Raw genomic sequence first — 18,827 nt, forward strand, 5'->3', positions numbered from 1 at the left:
TGAACAACAGTACAAAGCATCACACGTATACAAAGTCCATACACTTTTGAATCTCTGGCTTTTCCAGTCAACTGGTTCACCCACAATGTAAACTACGCGGAGATGGGGGAACCCCTGGTGCCGCTTGACCCTAAACACACTTTACACTTTACACTTTAAGGATGAGTGGGGTCGTCTTCTCTATTTACCCCATTTCTTCTGTCTTTCTCCCCCCCAGTCTTCAGTCTCCTCTCTCTATCTATTCGCCAGCGTATATCCCACAGGTCAAAATTTAATAGTTCCAAATTAAGTTCGCTCACATTTCGGTCTTTCAATCTAGTGATCAACCCACGCAAACGTTTTTTTTTTTTTTTTTTTTTAGGTTCTAGCCACTGAAATATCAGGAAACTAGATGGCAGGACCTGCCAGAGTAAACTACAACTACTGGGTACCTGGTCTGCCTCCACGGGGCCAAGTGTGGGCAACGTCGGGCCTCAGCAGGGGTCTGGCGGCTAAATAGCCAGAAGAACAACGGTACACGACATCACACACTTCAAGATCCATATACTTTTAAATCTCTGGCCTTTACAGTGAACTGTATCACACCACAATGTAAACTAGGCGAAGATGGGGGGAAACCCCTGGTGCCGTTTGACCATAAACACACTTTACTTTACACTTAAGGATGAGTAACAATAGTCTTTTCTACTAGAGAAGCGTTACTTATTCTAAGTAGTGCAATACCTAATATCTCATTGTGAAGGTAGCCACAATACGAGATAAAATTAAAATGATTCCTTTACACTATGCATGTAGTTTAATTTTATGGGTAAACTACAGGGTATCTACCCCAATATTATATAGAAAAACTACTAAAGTAACAATAATCGAGTAACAATAATAAATATCCAAGACCAATTTTGAAATTGAAGATTTATCTCTGCTATCTGAAATGAATACTTTTAAAGAATAGAAGAAATTAATACCTAACTGCTAGGCATACACTTACATATTTAACTCTACCTATAGATATAGCGGGTTTTTAAATCTGGAGCTTTTCAATCGAGCACATCATAAGTCGACTTACTGTTTACCTCGAAATAGTACTGTTGGGGAAGGCTTCGTGTGAAAAGTACAGCTACAATAAAAAGAAAAAAAAAAAAAAAATATATATATATATATATACAATATACAGCAGTTTGTCAGAGAGACACAATCAAATATATATAAAATATTTTATAATATATATTTGGTTGTGCCTTTCGTAGTACTTACTCCACGGCGCTACAGTACTTGTAAATCCTTGGCCTCCTTAATGATATTCCTCCAGCTGTCTCTTTTCCTGGCCATTGTTCTCCATTGTCTCACCCTAAGTCGTCGTAGGTCGTTTTCTATGTCATTCATCCACTTCCTTCTCGGTCTTCCTCTCAATTTTCTTCTTCCGGTTGCTCTTCCATTGCTTTCCTTGTCCATCTGTTTTCCTACATTCGTATCACGTGGCCCGCTCATCTAAGACTTGAGCTCTTTACCACTCCTACTACAGCCGGTTCTCCATACAGTTCCTTCAGCTCTTGGTTTGTCCTTATTTTAAACTCTTCCCTGACTTTTATTGGGCCAAAGATTTTCTTTAACTTTCTCCTTTTCTCCTTTCCCATACATTTAAAGTTTTTTCGTCCTTCTTTTTAAGCACCCATGTTTCACTAGCATAAGTCTCTACAGGACGTACCACCGTTTTGTATAACACTAATTTCGTTCTTCTAGAGAGAAGTTGTGATCATTTTTCTGCAAGGAAAAATAGAATCTGTTACCAGTATTAAGATGAGACTGAATTTCTGGAGTGTTACTGCTATCATGTTGAATCATATCTCACAAATATTTGAAGTATGCTTCACTGTTTGTCAGATCTGTTGGGTACTCTCTCTCTCTCTCTCTCTCTCTCTCTCTCTCTCTCTCTCTCTCTCTCTCTCTCTCTCTCTCTCTCTCTCTCTCTCTCTCTCTCTCTTTCTCACACACCGATAATCATAAACTTCGTTTTATTTTCATTTACTTTCAACCCAACCCTTTCTATTTCTTTCTCCAGGACTTCAAAAGCTATCCTCAGAATGGGTTTCCTGCAGTCATCACTACATCATAGTATTCTTATCAATTAAAAATTCACTGCTTGTTGGTGTTATTTGTTGTTGTAGTTGTAGTTTTTTGGAGCAATCGCGACTAAGGCCGTATTACTCCGTGTATATTGACTGTAAATTGCGTATGTTCTAGGTGAATTTTCTGTTTGCTGGATGAAAAACCCAAGTTTCCCGGAGAAAAACAATGCCGCCTTCGCATGAAACCGACTAACTCAGCCACGTTCCGAAAAGGCCCATCAAAACTCCCCCGTAATCTACAGGACTTGAACTTAAGTTTTTTTCCATCCGGTGTGTGGAGGACGGCGATGCTACCAACTGTGCTACCCAAGAGGGCAAAGTTATTTCTGATGTCCATACGTTGAATTATGAATTCTGCTAAAAAAAAAAAAAAAACAATTTCTATTAAGTGTTCAGATTAGGACAATGTGTTTAGAGCTTTCCAAATAATTGTTTTCCCCTGAATAATAAAGGAAATTATAATAACTAGCTTATAACATTAATGCATATTTGCAAATTGGAAGTGGGAAGTATTGGCATCAAAGAAGAATAAGAAGAGTAGTCTCTTTTTAGAAGTGTTTATTTATTAAGTGAGTATAAGTCAAACTACATGTAAAATTTTTATTAATAGTTATATCAAAAATAAAAATGACAAATATGTATATAAATAACACAAAAGTCAAAGATACGGTAAAAATTTTAAAAAATTCGTTAATTTAATATTTGCTTTGAAATTAGGAGTGATTTCAGGAATTTCTAAAGTTGAGAGTGGGGAACTAAAGCAGTGTTTCAGGAAATCATTAAGCTTTAATTATTATGTAGAAATTAAAAATCGACATCCATCGAAAGAAAAGTTTCATCATAAAGGTAGTCTGCTCGGGTTCAACAGTGGTTGTAATCGCCTATCCCCGCAGCGAATTGCAAAGGCCCGAGGTTTGAACCCGTCAATGACGTGAGGAACTTTTATGGGTTTTATTGTTTATTTTTTCACTCTGTGGCTGAGTTAGTCGGTCTCATGCGTGGACAACAAAGTTTGCCCTTCTCGGAAACTTTGGTTTCTCTTTCAGCAAAACAGGCAAACCGACCAGAGAAACACACGCAATTTATGGACAATACACATCAGCAGGTGAATTAGCTTTCGGGTAGCCCTAATATGATATCTTACTTGATCATAAAGAATGCTATAGCCGCTGCCTGGATACACCCTTGCATGAAATTATTTTGAAAATTATTTAAAAACAATATTACTTAATTTTTTTGCATACCCTTAATTTATGACCTACACTTTTTCGCTTAAGACTTTGCTATTTTAACTGAAATTAATATAAGTTCTAAATCTGTATACAAATAAACATGAGGTATCAAATTTCTCTATTTATTTCAGATTTAATATTATAACATTAATTGAATAGAAGCTTATAATACTCTGCTGTATAAAATTAACAGAGCAAAATGTTTATCATGAATATGTTATCGGTAACAGTGTCATCGAAGGCGAATATTTGATAAGATAAGCATCTTGGCATGCAAATTCCGAGTATCCAATAGAAATCGACCTGCCACCTTATAGAGACTCACATTATGAAAATTATTCATGCTTATAAAAATACACACTTCATTCCAGTTTTTTTTTTTTTCTTTTAGGCTTGTTCATTGGGATAGCCACATCTCCATTATTCAGGATGGCAAGTCATCGTCGTTTAGTTCATTCTTTGAGATAGCAGGCCATTGGGCGGCTTGAAGCTGAAAAATCTCAGGTGGAGATGGCATATTACCTTAATGTGTCATGCAGTGTCGTCTTGCCACTATGGAAGCAGTTTCAGCAGACAGGAACCATTACAAGAGCTGGCCAAGGTCGTCCGAGGGCTGCATCAACCAGAACAATCCACTATCTGGCTGGGACAGCAAGACGGGACCCTACAATGTCCTAAACTGTCTTTTCAGATTGCTGCGGCCACAGATGAAAATATTTTTAACAGAACTATGTTCAGAATGCTCAATTCAAGTGGACTCTTCGCAAAGAAGCCAGTGGTCTGTATCCCATTAACCCCAAACCATCGCAGAGCTCATAAAAACTGGCACCATGAATATGTGACTTGAAGCCCTGATAAATCGAGTACAGGTTTATTCTCTGATTAGTGCCGTTTTCGTTTACAAACAGATTCTAGATCTTATTTTATCTGGAGACAACGAAGAATGCGGTACCATCCTCCAACATCAGACAAAGGAACACTTACGGTGGAGGTATTGTTCTCGCGTGGGACTGAATAATGATCAATGGTCGCACCCCTGTTTACTTTTTTATAGGGGTACCGTAACTGCGCAGAGATACCGAGAAGAGATCCTCGATCCCTATGTGCAACGTTTTAGGGGTACAGTTGGCCCAGATTTTCTTTTCATGCAGGAGAACGCCAGTGCACATAGCGCTCAAGTGGGGGAGAAATATCTTGAAAGTGAAGATATTCAACGACTGTCGTGGCCAGCACGGTCACAGATTTAAATCCAATCGAACATGTTTGGAGAACCCTTGGACGTCACATTGCATGCCGACAGTCAACGTCTAGTTAACTGTATGAGTTAAGACTGTCTGCGCTGGCAGAAGAATGGGATCTGTAATCATAGAATTTTATAGACACCCTTATATCGAGTATGGTTCACGACTGTTAGGGCCCTTGTAAGTAGCACAATTGGTAGAATTGCCGTCCATACGGGGTGGAAAAGACCTAAGTTTGAATCCCATGGATGACGTGAAGAATTTTTATGGGCCTTTTTCACAACGTGGCTGAATTAGTTGATCTCAGGCAAGAGTAGCATGGTTTGTTTTTCTCCCGGAAAAACTCGGCTTTTTTATCCAGCAAACAGAAATCGACCACAGAACACATGCACTGTACATACAGTATATACGAAGCAATACACGTAGTACTGATGTCATATGACCATATTTTCGAGCTTCTAGCATCGATTTCTGTAACGTGATCTTTTTGCTAATTTTTATACAATCCCTATAAATGTTCCTTATACCCGTCCGAAGTTTCCGCTGTTCCCTAATTTAATCATTATTCTATGGTACACCGCCATACGAAATTTTGTCACACTTCATCGCAAGTTGTACGAATTACATCACATTTTCTATATGCTCTGCTACTAATTTCGTCAAGCAAGTAGTAAGCTTTTCTAGTAATCTGATATTGAACTGTTCCTCAGCTGTTCCCTCATTTAATCATTATTCTATGGTACACCGCCATACGAAATTTTGTCACACTTCATCGCAAGTTGTACGAATTACATCACATTTTCTATATGCTCTGCTAATTTCGTCAAGCAAGTAGTAAGCTTTTAGTAATCTGATATTGAACTTTCGGAAGAAAGAGATCTGACATTGCATTACAGTTTGGGAAACCAAGATTTTTTCGTTTCCTCAGCCATTAGGTTTTAGGTTTTCACCGTCCATTCCGTTTCAAGGTCTCTTGAAACCACCCATTCCCATTCTGCTCTTCATAAAATGTCTCAAAGTCTCAACAGTAAGAAAGCGCCACAGATTGACAACTTTAATGCAATAGTTTTCGAGCTTTTTTTTTAATAATGGCACACTTAAGTCATTTATTTTATTTTGTGGCCCCCCTGCTCCATTTTCTGCCTGCTAGATCGGATTCACTTTTTGTATTTAATATATTTTTAAATATATTAAAAAGCATATGACAGTGTCCCAAAAAGATACTGTGGAGTGACATGGAAAAAATATCAATACGACAACGACTGATCGACATAATTAGAAAAATAGACAAAAATAACACTTTCTGCATTAAAATTGGGTCAGAAATATCAAGGAAATTCGAAACACCAAAAGGCTTGCTACAGGGGTGCTTTTTATCCTCACGTTATTCAAGTTGTACCTCGAAGCTACTCTGGAGGCTTGGTCCCAAAGATGCAGACCAATGGGATTATGGGTGGGCTAAAAACAACTACCTCTCATACCTTTTGTTCGCAGATAACCAGGTACTGATTGCGGAGGATGCTGACTATATGTGCAGAAAGCTATTGTAACAATATAGAGAATGGGGTTTGACAATAAATTTTAATAAGACGGAATATATAGGGACTCGTATCTGGTGAGAATGCGCATGCCAAACTCAGGGTCCTGAGCTGGATAACATCATTCTTCTCTTTCTTGGTGATTTCTTTCTAAGTGTGACTCTTTTTCTCTCCCTCTCTCAGGGTAGTTCAAAATTTATTTTTATTTTTTTCTTGGCTAGTACAGCATAGTCTCAGGCTTTCTAGTACCATATGGCGAATAATAATAATAATAATAATAATAATAATAATAATAATAATAATAATAATAATAATAATAAAGTAAATTTCTTGATATAAGAGCAATAATAATAATAATAATAATAATACAATACAATACAATACAATTTATTTTCATCAAAAGAATTTGTTTACAATAAATGAACTTGTTTGGAAAATTAAATTTCTTGACAACAAGTTGTAATTCTTCATATACAACAGTTTTTCCATACAAATTTGTTATCTAACAAATTAATAATAATAAGAAAAGAGCAAGACTATTCAGCTCCACCAACTGGAAGTGCTTCCTGCGCAATTGTTCTAGTGACCACCCAGGAAGGGAGAAAACGCTAACGCATGAAGTGGAGCACCAAAATGAATACGTACATTATGCAAGCATACTACGAAATAACGAAGCTGGAGACTGATATGAAAACTTATAGGGCGAGACTACATACAAAGTGGCTGGAACGATTCCCGGATATTCAGGTCACCGAACAGCGAATAGCGGACGAGAAAAGGACCATCATCACGAAGAACCTGATACTTCCTGCAATCTTGGAAAAATTCAAGCAGGACTTGAGTGATCAACTACAAAGGATAAAGAATATGGAACCAGGGGAGGAAAAACATACCTCCACGAACCAGAGCAGGAAGAGCAAGAGGAAATAAAACCCACAGCAGCTGAAGTGGAAACAGACGAGGTCATGATATCCAGAATTAAAGACGAGTGGAAGAAGGCCCTAACAGGAATGGACCCCACAAAGACTCATGTGGTACCAAATCAGAGGCCAGATAGAACCTTGTGGAGAGTCACAGACCACCTGAATTGGCACATAATACCGCATTACGTCGACAGCAATGGTGCAACACTGGAGGCCATCCAAACAGCCGTGTATTGTGCTGCAGTAGCAGCCACAAGGATTAATGGAAGAGGAGGCGAGAGACCAGCAGCAGACGAACCGAAAACAGAAGAAACCACCAGCTTGGGAAAGGAGACTTGAGCAGAAGATAGAAGAATTAAGAGTCAGGATAGGCTAATTGACCCAGTACCAACGGGGTAATAGGAGTAAGAAATTAATTCGAAAATTGGAGAGCATCCTCAAGAGAGACAGCGTCCACATTGTATATTTATGTATGTAAGGTGGTACCTAGACTTAAAGTCCATCTCCACCGTATAATCAGTATCAAGCAGAACATCTACCAATAGTAAATAAAAGAAAAAAAAAGTCACTCTGCTACCGGGGAAGCAAATACCAAAATTGGCGATTGCCTCCGGGTGCCCCTCCCAAGAGCAGAGTCTGGATCAACTATTCCTGTCTGTGCACAATGCACGAACTCCACACCCATAGGATGAGTGCAATACCGATAGGTCTCATCTTCCCAGCATCCTGGCTGCCCACACTAGGAATTAAAAAAAAAAAAAACACATATTCAAGCAGACAGCGTCCACAACAAACATGAGACAAAAAATCAGAGAATAGGAGAGTACTTGGACACGTTGAAGCAGAACCTCCTTGCACTCAGCAAGAAACTACACCGATACAAAGAGAGCTCCCGGAGAAAAATAAACAACCGAATCTTCGATGAGAACCAAAGAGGCTTCTACAGGAATCTCACAGAAGATGGGAAAGAAGGGAACGGACCACAAAAGAAGAACACAATTGAGCAGTTCTCGAGAAAGACATGGAGCAGGGAATTAAGACATAACAGCCGAGCCACCTGGATAGAACTAGAACGCAAGAAAACCAAGGATGTAGAAGAAATGAGAGGGTGGGAGATTCGGAAAGAAGGAGTAAAACAGACGATCGAGAACTCTCACAACTGACGAATTCCAGGAATAGATAACGTCCAAAACTAGTGGTACATGAAGCTCACTTGCACACACAAACATCTGGCAGAGCAGTTCACCCGAATGATAAGGCACCCAGAGACAATCCCGAAGTTTCTCACTGAAGGAATGTCATATCTGAAACCTAAAGACGAAGATATGTCATTCACCCAGAGACAATCCCGAAGTTTCTCACTGAAGGAATGACATATCTGAAGCCTAAAGACGAAGATAGAAGAAACCCAGCGAAATATAGGGCAATCACATGCTTCCCAATAATGTACAAGATCCTAACCACCTGCATAACCAGGAAGATATCAAACCACTTCGAGAGCCAGAACATAATGGCCGAACAACAGAAAGGATGCAAGCGGCTGAGCAAAGGATGCAAGCAGCAATTATCCATAGATGTCACGATTATGGAGCAAGCCTAGAAGAAGCGCCGCAGCATGTACACAGGCTACATCGATTGCCGCAAGGCCTTCGACTCCGTGTCTGATAGCTGGCTAATAGAGGTGCTGAACATCTACAAAGTCAATCCGATAGTGACAAACTTCCTAGGAGAAACGATGGCGAAATGGAGTACCACCATTAAGGTCGAAAACATCACATCCAGGCCAATCCCCATCAGGAGAGGAATCTTTCATGGAGATGCCCTTAACCTTTTGTGGTTCTGTCTAGCTCTTAACCCGCTATCCACCATACTCAACAGTAGAAAGTACGGATATAACCTGAAAGAAGGAAGGAAGAACCTGTACCCCCTCACCCACATGGATGATATCAAACTCTACGCGGGAACCGTGAAGCACCGCCAGCAACTTCTCCAGATCACCGAAGAATTCAGCAATGATATTAGGATGGAATTTGGTCTTCACAAGTGCAAGACCCACGGATTTTACCAGGGAATATTAGTCAACCGAAACTACCAGCTGCAGACTGGTAAAGAGATAGAAGCCTTCGCAGATGGAGAGGCCTATAAATACCTGGGAATGATGCAGACTCAGCAGTTACAGCATAAGGAAATAAAGGCCTGCCTGACCGAAAAATACCATCAGATGCTCAGAAACCTACCAAAAGCAAAGCTGAATGGAGAGAACACAGTTAAAGCCATAAACACTTATGCAGTCCCAGTGCTAACATACTCCTTCGGTGTCATAGACTGGACTAACAATGAGCTGGAGGATATCATGAGGAAAGACAAGGACAATGATGACCAAGAGCCGCCAACATCACCCGAGATCTGCCGTGGAGAGACTGACAATTGCCCGGGAAGAAGGAGGAACGGGCGGGATAGACCTCATTGAACAACAGAAGACAGCGATAATTAACCTGAAGGATTACTTATTACTTCCAGAAACACACTGCAGCATTCCACCAGGCCATAAGGAAGATTAGTATTAGTATTAGTAATGGCCGCATGGTGCAAGAAAGCCTATGGCTTATGCTGCTCCTGCCAAAAAAAAAAAAAAAAACAGAATAAAATAATGATAAAAAAAATAATAAATAATAATAATTAATAAAAGAAAAGGAAATTAAACCTATCATCCTATGCGCTTCCCTGACCAGAAGGCAGTATCCAGATGACCTTTGAATTTTCCCAAACTGTCAGCCTCTACCACCCATGTAGCAAATTATTCCAGTAATTTCTAACTCGCTGGCTAAAATAAAACTTCCTGCAGTCCAATCTAAATATTTTCCCTCGTAACTTGAATTTATGTCCCCTAGTTCTAGCATCATTTATAATCTTGAAAATTTCGTCCTCATTCATTTTACTGATGCCTCTCAGAACCTTAAACACCTCAGTCAAATCCCCTCTAAGGTGTCCAGTTTCTTTTGCCGATCTCACCAGGCGAGTTACCCGTCTTTGCACCCTTTCAAAAAGCTCGAAGTCTTTCTTTAGGTGCTGTCTCCATACTTGAACACGGTATTCCAAGTGTGGTCTAACAAAAGCCTTATATAATGGAATTATCCCGTCCTTATCTCTATTTGCAAAAGTTCGGTAGATCATCGATAGGACATCATGGGCCTTCCTTGCAACGTGTTTACAATGCTCAGATAATTTCATGTTTGACCGTATCGTAACACCCAAGTCCCTTTCCTCCAGTACTGGGTTTAGTTGAACTCCACGAAGTGAATAAGTTATTTTGGGATTACTGTTTCCCGGATGTAATGCCTTATACTTTGTTGGATTAAAGCATAGCTGCCATTTTTCTAACCATTCCTGAAGTCTATCTAGGTCTCTCTGAAGAAGCTCAGTGATCATTAACTACTCTACCAATTTTAACATCATCTGCAAATTTAGATATCACACCCTCTATCCCTTCATCGATGTCGCTTTATGAAAATTAAAAACAACAGTGGTCCTAATACTGATAATTGGGGAACCCTGCTTCTTATATCAACCCAATCTGAGGAACAGCCATTTATCACAACCCTCTGCCTCCTGCCCTGAAGCCATCCTGCTATCCATCTAAGGATTTTCCCAGTGATTGCTACCTGTTCCAGCTTATAAAGCAACTGCTCATGTGGGAATGAGTCAAAAGCTTTGCTGAAATCTAAATAAACAATGTCCAAATTATTCCCTAAATCCAGCTCGTGAGTGACCCTTTCAAAATAGCGAACCAGATTTGTTAAACATGATTTTCCCTTTACAAAACCATGCTGAGTATCCTTGAGAATTTCAATTTTATCCAAATGATCCTGAATTCCACCCTTGATCATTGCCTCCATGATTTTCCCTACCACTGAAGTCAGACTGACAAGTCGATAATTTCCCACTTCACTATTAGAGTCACCCTTATGTATGGGAAATACATTTGCACTTTTCCAATCCAACTGAATCTCCCCAGAGTCTAGTGATGCTCGCATAATTTGCCTCAATGGTTCAATGCACTCACTTGCCGCCTCCCTTAAGATTATAGGGTATATTCCATCAACTCCAGGAGTCTTACTGGCCCTGTAGGCTCGAAAGTTTTTTCATTAAATAATCTTGCGAAATTTCAAATCATTAATTACATATTTTTCAACTTCGCTTCCACAATTTCCCATTGCCACAAAAGGTTTTTCATTTGTAAATATCGATGCAATATAACTGTTGAGTTCACCTGCAACGGCAGCTGGTGTATTTAATACTATCCCCTTTCCCTTACCTAAAGGTCCGATCTGGTTTGTCCTGCTCTTCTTGGCATTTATATATGTGAAGAATTCCTTATCCCCCCCCCCCCCTCTTTGCTCTGTTTGCTAGTGATTTCTCATAAACTGCCTTTGCCTGTCGAACCTTTTCTGTGGCTCTATTACAGATCATCTTGTAGCTGTTATAGGCTTCAGTACTTTTTATTGCTCTGTAACCTTTCCATGCCATCTTTTTCTGCTCACGTAATGTGGCAACTTCACTATTCATCAACTTGGAAACCTCCTCGTGGAGTATTTTTTTAATGGTAAATACGCATTCAAGGCATCTGTGATTAATGTTTTAAAAGCATACCACAGTTCAATTGTATTCATCCTCTGTGCGATATTAGCATTAGCATTAGCATTAGCAGAGGCATTTGATGCAAGAAAGCAAGCTTATGCAGCATCAGCCAAAAAAAAAAAAAAAACCCACTTCCACTTCACCCCTCTGTTCGTTCTTCAAAATATCTGTCCAGCTGAGCCTTAAACTTATTTAGGCTATCAACCTCCACCACAAGGGATGGAAGTCTGTTCCACCAACCAACCACCCGCTGGCTAAAGGCAAATTTCCGCACGTCTATCCTACATCTGTCTTTCCTCAATTTGAATTTATGCCCTCTCAGGTGATTTTTCTGAGCTAGAGGAAGAATCCCATCAGCATTGAGCATGCTTAAACCATTCAAGGCTTTATACACCTCTATCAGATCACCTCGCTGGTGCCTAGTCTCCAGACATTGTAATTTGCAAAACTTAAGCCTTTCTTCGTAAAAGCCCCCCTTTGTTCCATTCACTAATCTTGTTGCCCTTCTCTGTACTCGTTCCAGCAGCTCTACATCCTTCTTGAAATGAGGCCTCCAGACCTGTATACAGTACTCTAGGTGTGGCCTGACCATCGCCTTATACAATGGAATAATCACCTCCTTATCCCTGCTGGAAAAATTCCTGTATATCATTGACAATACTCCGTGAGCTACTCTTGCAGCCCGTCTGCACTGCTCAGAGAACTTCATATCTGCCTGCACAACCACCCCCAAGTCCCTTTCATTCTCTACCACTGTCAGTGTAGTACCACAGAGTTGATACGTTGCTCTGGGGTTGCTGTTTCCCATGTGTAGTACTTTACATTTGTCAATGTTAAACTTCATTTGCCACCTCTCAGCCCATCTGCTCAACCTTTCCAGATCCTGTTGCAGCAGCATAGTGTCAGTAGTGTCCTTGACAACCCTGCCAACCTTTGTATCGTCTGCAAACTTGGACATTAAGCCCGATATACCATCATCAATATCATTTATAAATACAGAAAACAATAATGGACCCAACACTGAGCCCTGAGGGACTCCACTAATAACATTAGTCCACGATGAGCAGTGTCCATTGATTACCACTCTCTGTCTTCTCCCCCTCAACCACCCCTTTATCCATAGCAGCAATTTGCCTCCAATGTTACACTGCTCCAATTTGTGTAGCAGTCTTCCATGTGCAACAGTATCAAAAGCCTTTCTAAGATCCAAGTATATAATATCAAAGTTATTCCCTGCATCCAGTTCTTTTGTGACTGCATCATAGTATCCAATCAAGTTGGTCAGGCAAGACTTCCCCTTAACAAAACCATGCTGTGTCTGAGCTATAACTGAAGTCTTGTCTAAATGATGCTGCAGTGCTTCTTTAACCAGTGCCTCCATTAATTTTCCTGGAACAGAAGTTAAGCTCACAGGTCTATAATTACTTGTGTCAGCCTTTGATCCTCCTTTGTGAATTGGGGTCACATTTGCACATTTCCAGTCTATGGGTACCTCCCCTGAGTCCAAGGAAGCTCTCATAATTATGGCTAAGGGTTTGCTTACTTCCTTTGCTGCCTCCTTTAATATAACTGGATAGATCCCATTCATCCCGGGTGCCTTTCTTGTGTTTATCTTCAACAGTTTCTCCTCCACTTTACTCCCAGTTATTTCAAGATTCTGTAGCTTACTGCTAGAGTTGAATACACCTCTGGCATTCCCCTCGCTGAATAACTCCTCATGTGTGAATGTCGATGCAAAATATTCATTTAGTTTGTTAGCTACCTGAGCAGGATCATCAACACTTGACCCATCAATATCAAGTGAACCAATCTGATTCATCCCCTTCCTTCTAGAGTTTACATAAGTAAAGAACTCTTTGCTGTTTTTCTTTGCATCCCTTTGCCAAGGATTTCTCGTAATCTGCCTTCGCCTGCCTAACCTCCTTTGTAACTTGGTTGCATATCAACTTGTATCTATCATAGGCTTCTGTGTCATGTGTTAATTTGTATGTATCCCATGCATTTTTCTTCTCTGCCATATGCCGCATTAGTTCATCTGACATCCATTTTGGCCTAAACCTTGAACAATATTTCTTAGTTGGTATGTAAAGCCTAGTAGCTTCCAAGATAAGTTCTTTGAATGCTTCCCATTTTGAATTTGCTGTTGGTAACATCATCAGTTGGTCCCACTGTATAGAATTTAAATACTGTCTCAGTCCATCGTAGTCGCCTTTACGGAAGCAATAACCCTTCCCTTTACCCCTAATGGTAGTTACCTCTTTGAGTAAATCCCACTTCAGCACACTGTGATCACTACCACCTAGTGGTTCCTTTATCTACAGATTCGTAATGCATGAAGAATCACTGCTGATAATCAAATCAAGAGTATTACTCCCTCTAGTTGCTTCCCGAACATGCTGATGTAGAAAACAATCATCCAATAAATCCACAAAAGCCCTGGTAGTGTGTGTGTAACCAGCCCCCAAATTCCAGTCAATATCTGGGAAATTAAAATCTCCCATTATAAGACACTCTGATTTACTGGTCCCCTCTATTTCCCTGTACAGTTCCTTATTATACTCATCAGAGTCATTAGGCCTATAGCACACTCCTACTCTCAATTTTGATCTCCCAATGTTTATGTCACACCAAACTGACTCCACACTGCACTGTCCAGCGATGTCAACTGGCTTCACTTCCTTGGTTTTTATGTGTTTCTTAATTAATAGCATAACCCCTCCCCCCTTCCTATCCTGTCTATCCTTTCTGTAGACGTTGTTCTCCCCAAATATCTACGCAGTTAATAGAGGCCATGTAGTACCTTAAGGCATCGTAATTTCCTTTTCTGAAATTAAAACCCATTCCTTTGCCTTTTATTACTGATACCTCTCTCATCATCATGATCTACCGTAGAACTCCGTGATCAGTTCCTGCTACTGGTTTCTCTACTGTTAGCCCTGTTATGTTATCTGATTTATGGGTGATGATGAGGTCTAGGATATTCTATTTGTTGATTTAAAAATTTTGTTCCCCATGTCGATTTTCCTTGCCATTTTCTCCAATCAATTAGAGGAAAATTGAAATTACCCATAATAAGACATTGACGCTTACTTGCCCATTCCATTTGCATGTAGAGGCTTTCGTCATAATCTTTACAATCACCTGGTCTGTAGATTACTCCTACTCGCATTATGCCTTTGTTTCCAACTATCTCACACCATACAGATTCTATACTAGCATGTGAAACATCTGAATCCGGGGAGCTATCGTCGAACTCAGGCTGCTTCTGATAAGAAGCAGTACCCCACCACCCCTTCTATCTACCCTATCCTTCCTAAATACATTATGCAAGCCGTACTGAAACTCATCATCCCCAATTTCCGGGTGGCACCACGTCTCCGTAAGCCCGATTATGTCCGCGTTACTTGTTTTAACCAGCAGTTTGAATTTCTCATTTTATTGACGACACTTCTAACATTACTATATAAACAATTAAAACTTACTGTTCTTGTATATTTAACAACCCTAACACAACACTTTAAGTTTTTTAGGCTCTCTTCCCTGGCATTAGCTACCCGCTCACATGAAACGTTTCTGCCCCCAGAACATCTAGATAATATGCCTAGTTGGGGTAACAGATAAGAACTCTTGAGGTATGTGCAAGACTTACTTTGACCAATATTATCAGATACACGCCTGTCAGTATTACCCACATCCCCTCCTAACTAGCAGGTTGCCTGAAACTTTAAGGTATCATCAATAATACTGGCAAAAACCTTTGCACCACCTTTGTTTAAGTGTATCCCATCTCTACAAAACCAATTCCTTCTACCTACAAGTGTGGGCCATGCTGATAGAGATTTCCCCCCTAAAGCCTTGCAGATTCCTTCAAGTCTTGAGTTAATTCACAAGGCTTTTAACATATAATCCCTCCTATCGTATCTGGGCAGAATTGCAGACACATAGACATTGTGGCCTAGCTTGCGGCATTTCCTCAGCATGGTCCTGTATTTTTCCAATAAATGGTCAGATCTTGTTTGTTTAATGTAATTAGTCCCCACATGAATAATAATATTCACTTTACTCCCCTTAAAATCTGACAATCTTAATCTTAAAATCTGACAATTGGTGACATCATTAATAGTTGCTTCCGGCAGACAACCCTGGTTCTACTCCAACTATCTTTATTACAAAAAATATTCCTAGTTTTCCTGACAATGGAGTCTCCTGATAAAACAATGTTCTGTTTAACCAGAGTAGTTTGCACTTGGTTTTTCTGTTTTGAGGCCCGAATTGGGTGTGCATCACTTGGTAGATTGCTGGAGTCTTGAGTCCCTGACGAGCTCCCAGATGCATTATTCTCGAAGGCAAGCACCTTTTTTTCATGGACTCAAATTGTTCCATCAGTGCGCCAAATTGTAATTTAAGATCGGTGCACTCCTTACATCGATTACAAAGAAAGAATCCCCAGGTGAGCTATGGTTAGTCACCAGGTCGACTTTGGAAAACATTCCACAGGTTCCTCAACGGATTAAATCATGACTCACCCGGTAATCGCCATCGGCTATTTCCGTGTGAGTCACGATACCCTGTGACGTGTTTAAGGCAGATCTCGTAACTACCATTATAAAATTAGCTAAATATCAATGAAAATTAACTTTAAAAAATTATATCTATAATATTATTAAAATCAAACTGTTACAGGAAAACCTATAACAAAATAATCCAACAATATCTAAATAAATCAAATATTTAAAAGCACGAATCAACAGTAATCCAATCAACTTAACTGAGGAGCCCTGACGAAGCGCGTCCGCTCACCTCGAATGCCAATACTCGAATCTCGAAAGATAGACAAGCGGTATACTCACACTCAACCAAATCGAGGAGTTCCCCCAACCAGGAGATACAAACGAAGCTAGAAAGATGGGCAGAGAAGACACTCGAAAGCAGACACTACAATGATCTCCATCAAGATCACATGGATAAAACTTCCAATGCATGGCTCACGAGCGGGACGCTCTTCCCCGAGACCGAAAGATTCCTGCTCGCCATCTAAGACCAGGTAATAAACAACAGAAATTATAGAAAATACAATGCCAAGGAGCTCGGAGTGTCCGATGATACATGTCGACGATGCAACCTGGCCTCAGAAACTATCGAACACATCACTGCCGGATGCAAGATAATCACCCAGACTGAATACACTCATCGATCAGGTAGCAAGGATAATACATCAGAAGCTATCGAGGAAATACCAGTTGACCAAAGAAAGTGTACCATAATACAAGTACGAACAACGGGCAGTACTAGAGACCCCAACCCACAGGCCGTACTGGTACCGCGCCATAATAACGCAAGATTGCCATAGGACAATCTTGCACAACAGACCGGACATAACCTTTGTGGATAAGAAGGAAAAGACTACCTATCTGATTGACATAGCGGTACCCAACACAGGCAAACTGCAGAAAACTCATGGGGAAAACATACGAAGTACACGAATCTAAGACAGGAGATCAAAGAGATGTGGCATATGGAACAAGTAACGACCATCCCGATCATCGTGTCAACCACAGGTATGGTGCCAAAAGCTTTACATAACAGCCTAGAGGCAATAAGGCTCCCAGGAACAGCTACAAGGAACTCCAGAAAGTCGCAATCCTGAACACATGTAGGATAGTCAGAGAGTTCCTCGACCAACAATAACACCAGACACAAGAACAACTACCATATGTACTTGGCAGCAATACCCGTCACGAGGTGGATCCCCCAATGAGGGAGAAATAATATAAGAGGAATAATAATAATAATAATATGAATTCAGCATGGGATATTTTGAGTGTAATGAAGCAGAAATAAAGAATGTGAAGCTGTTTAAATATATAGGAGCTACTGTGTAGATGGATCGTTCATCCGAAGATGAGATTACAAGGAGAATTAATGAGGGAAGAAAGGTCTTGGGAATGTTGAATCCAATATTATATAGCAATAACATTCTTCCAAAAACAAACGATTACTATATAATTCAATTTTTCGGAGTATCTTACTATACGGATCTGAGATTTGGACGTGAAGAAATTGCTAGAGTGGAGATGTATTTTTGGAGAAGATCAGCCCAAAAATCTAAACTCGAAAGGGTTAGGAATGTAGACATAAGAAAAGCAATGGACGCTCAAATAAACATCATCGACACAACAGAACACTATGGACATGTTATGAGAACGGGGTAAGAGATATTACCTAAAAAAGCAAAAGAATGGACACCCCTTGGAAGGAAAAGGAGAGGATGACCTAGAAGGACATGGATGGAGGCAGTGAGGCTATGGAAAAGAGGAAATTGAAGAATGGAGACTGGGAGGACAGAAAACAGTGGAGGAAGAAAATTAAATTATATATAAAAAAAATTGAATAAAATGAAAAGTTAGGTAGAAGGTAACTGTTGATACAATCGAGAAATCCAAGAAGAAGATATTTAAAAATATACAGGGTGATTCACTACCAGTGCGACAAACTTGCAGGAGGTGTAGGGGGCACAAAGACGAATCGGAATCACATACCATTGCAGGGTCCGAAATGCCTTCGTCATGCGGTAGAGGACGTTGAACGGGAGGTCGCATGAACAGCGATCCCGCTGGAAGTCAACATTTGCGAACCGTTTCTTTTGAAGAAACCAAGTAGCAAAAGTCCTCCGGAGTGGATAATCCACAGGCTCCAATGATTGGACGCGTTGCAGATGGTATGAACTCATTTGGTTTGTTGACAGTACCCTCCATACAGTGGATTGGGAAATACCCAATCGTTAGCCTATCGCTCGAGTACTCGTACTCGGATTGCCTTCTGCAAGACGTAGGACATTCTCCTCATTGTCTGGCCTCCTCGTCGTTCGCTCTCGATTCATGGTACCTCTCGTGAAACAACCAGTCTCACGTAACCTTCTGTGCACACGTGCGAAAATCGTAATGATGAGTAGCACGCCTGTGCGGGAAACATTCCTGGTACAAGCGCAGAGCGGCGCGCCCGTTACAGTCCGCAGCTCCATACGCGACGTGCATATCGGCCAGTTCGACTTCCCGCTGGAATTCAGCATTTGCGACTTCCAGCGGGATCGCTGTTCACGCGACCTCCCGTTCAACGTCCTCTACCGCAT

The sequence above is a fragment of the Mastigoproctus giganteus genome, chromosome 3, assembly GCF_048544385.1.
Source record: "Mastigoproctus giganteus isolate SK-2022 chromosome 3, ASM4854438v1, whole genome shotgun sequence".
In the NCBI taxonomy this organism is placed as follows: domain Eukaryota; kingdom Metazoa; phylum Arthropoda; class Arachnida; order Uropygi; family Thelyphonidae; genus Mastigoproctus; species Mastigoproctus giganteus.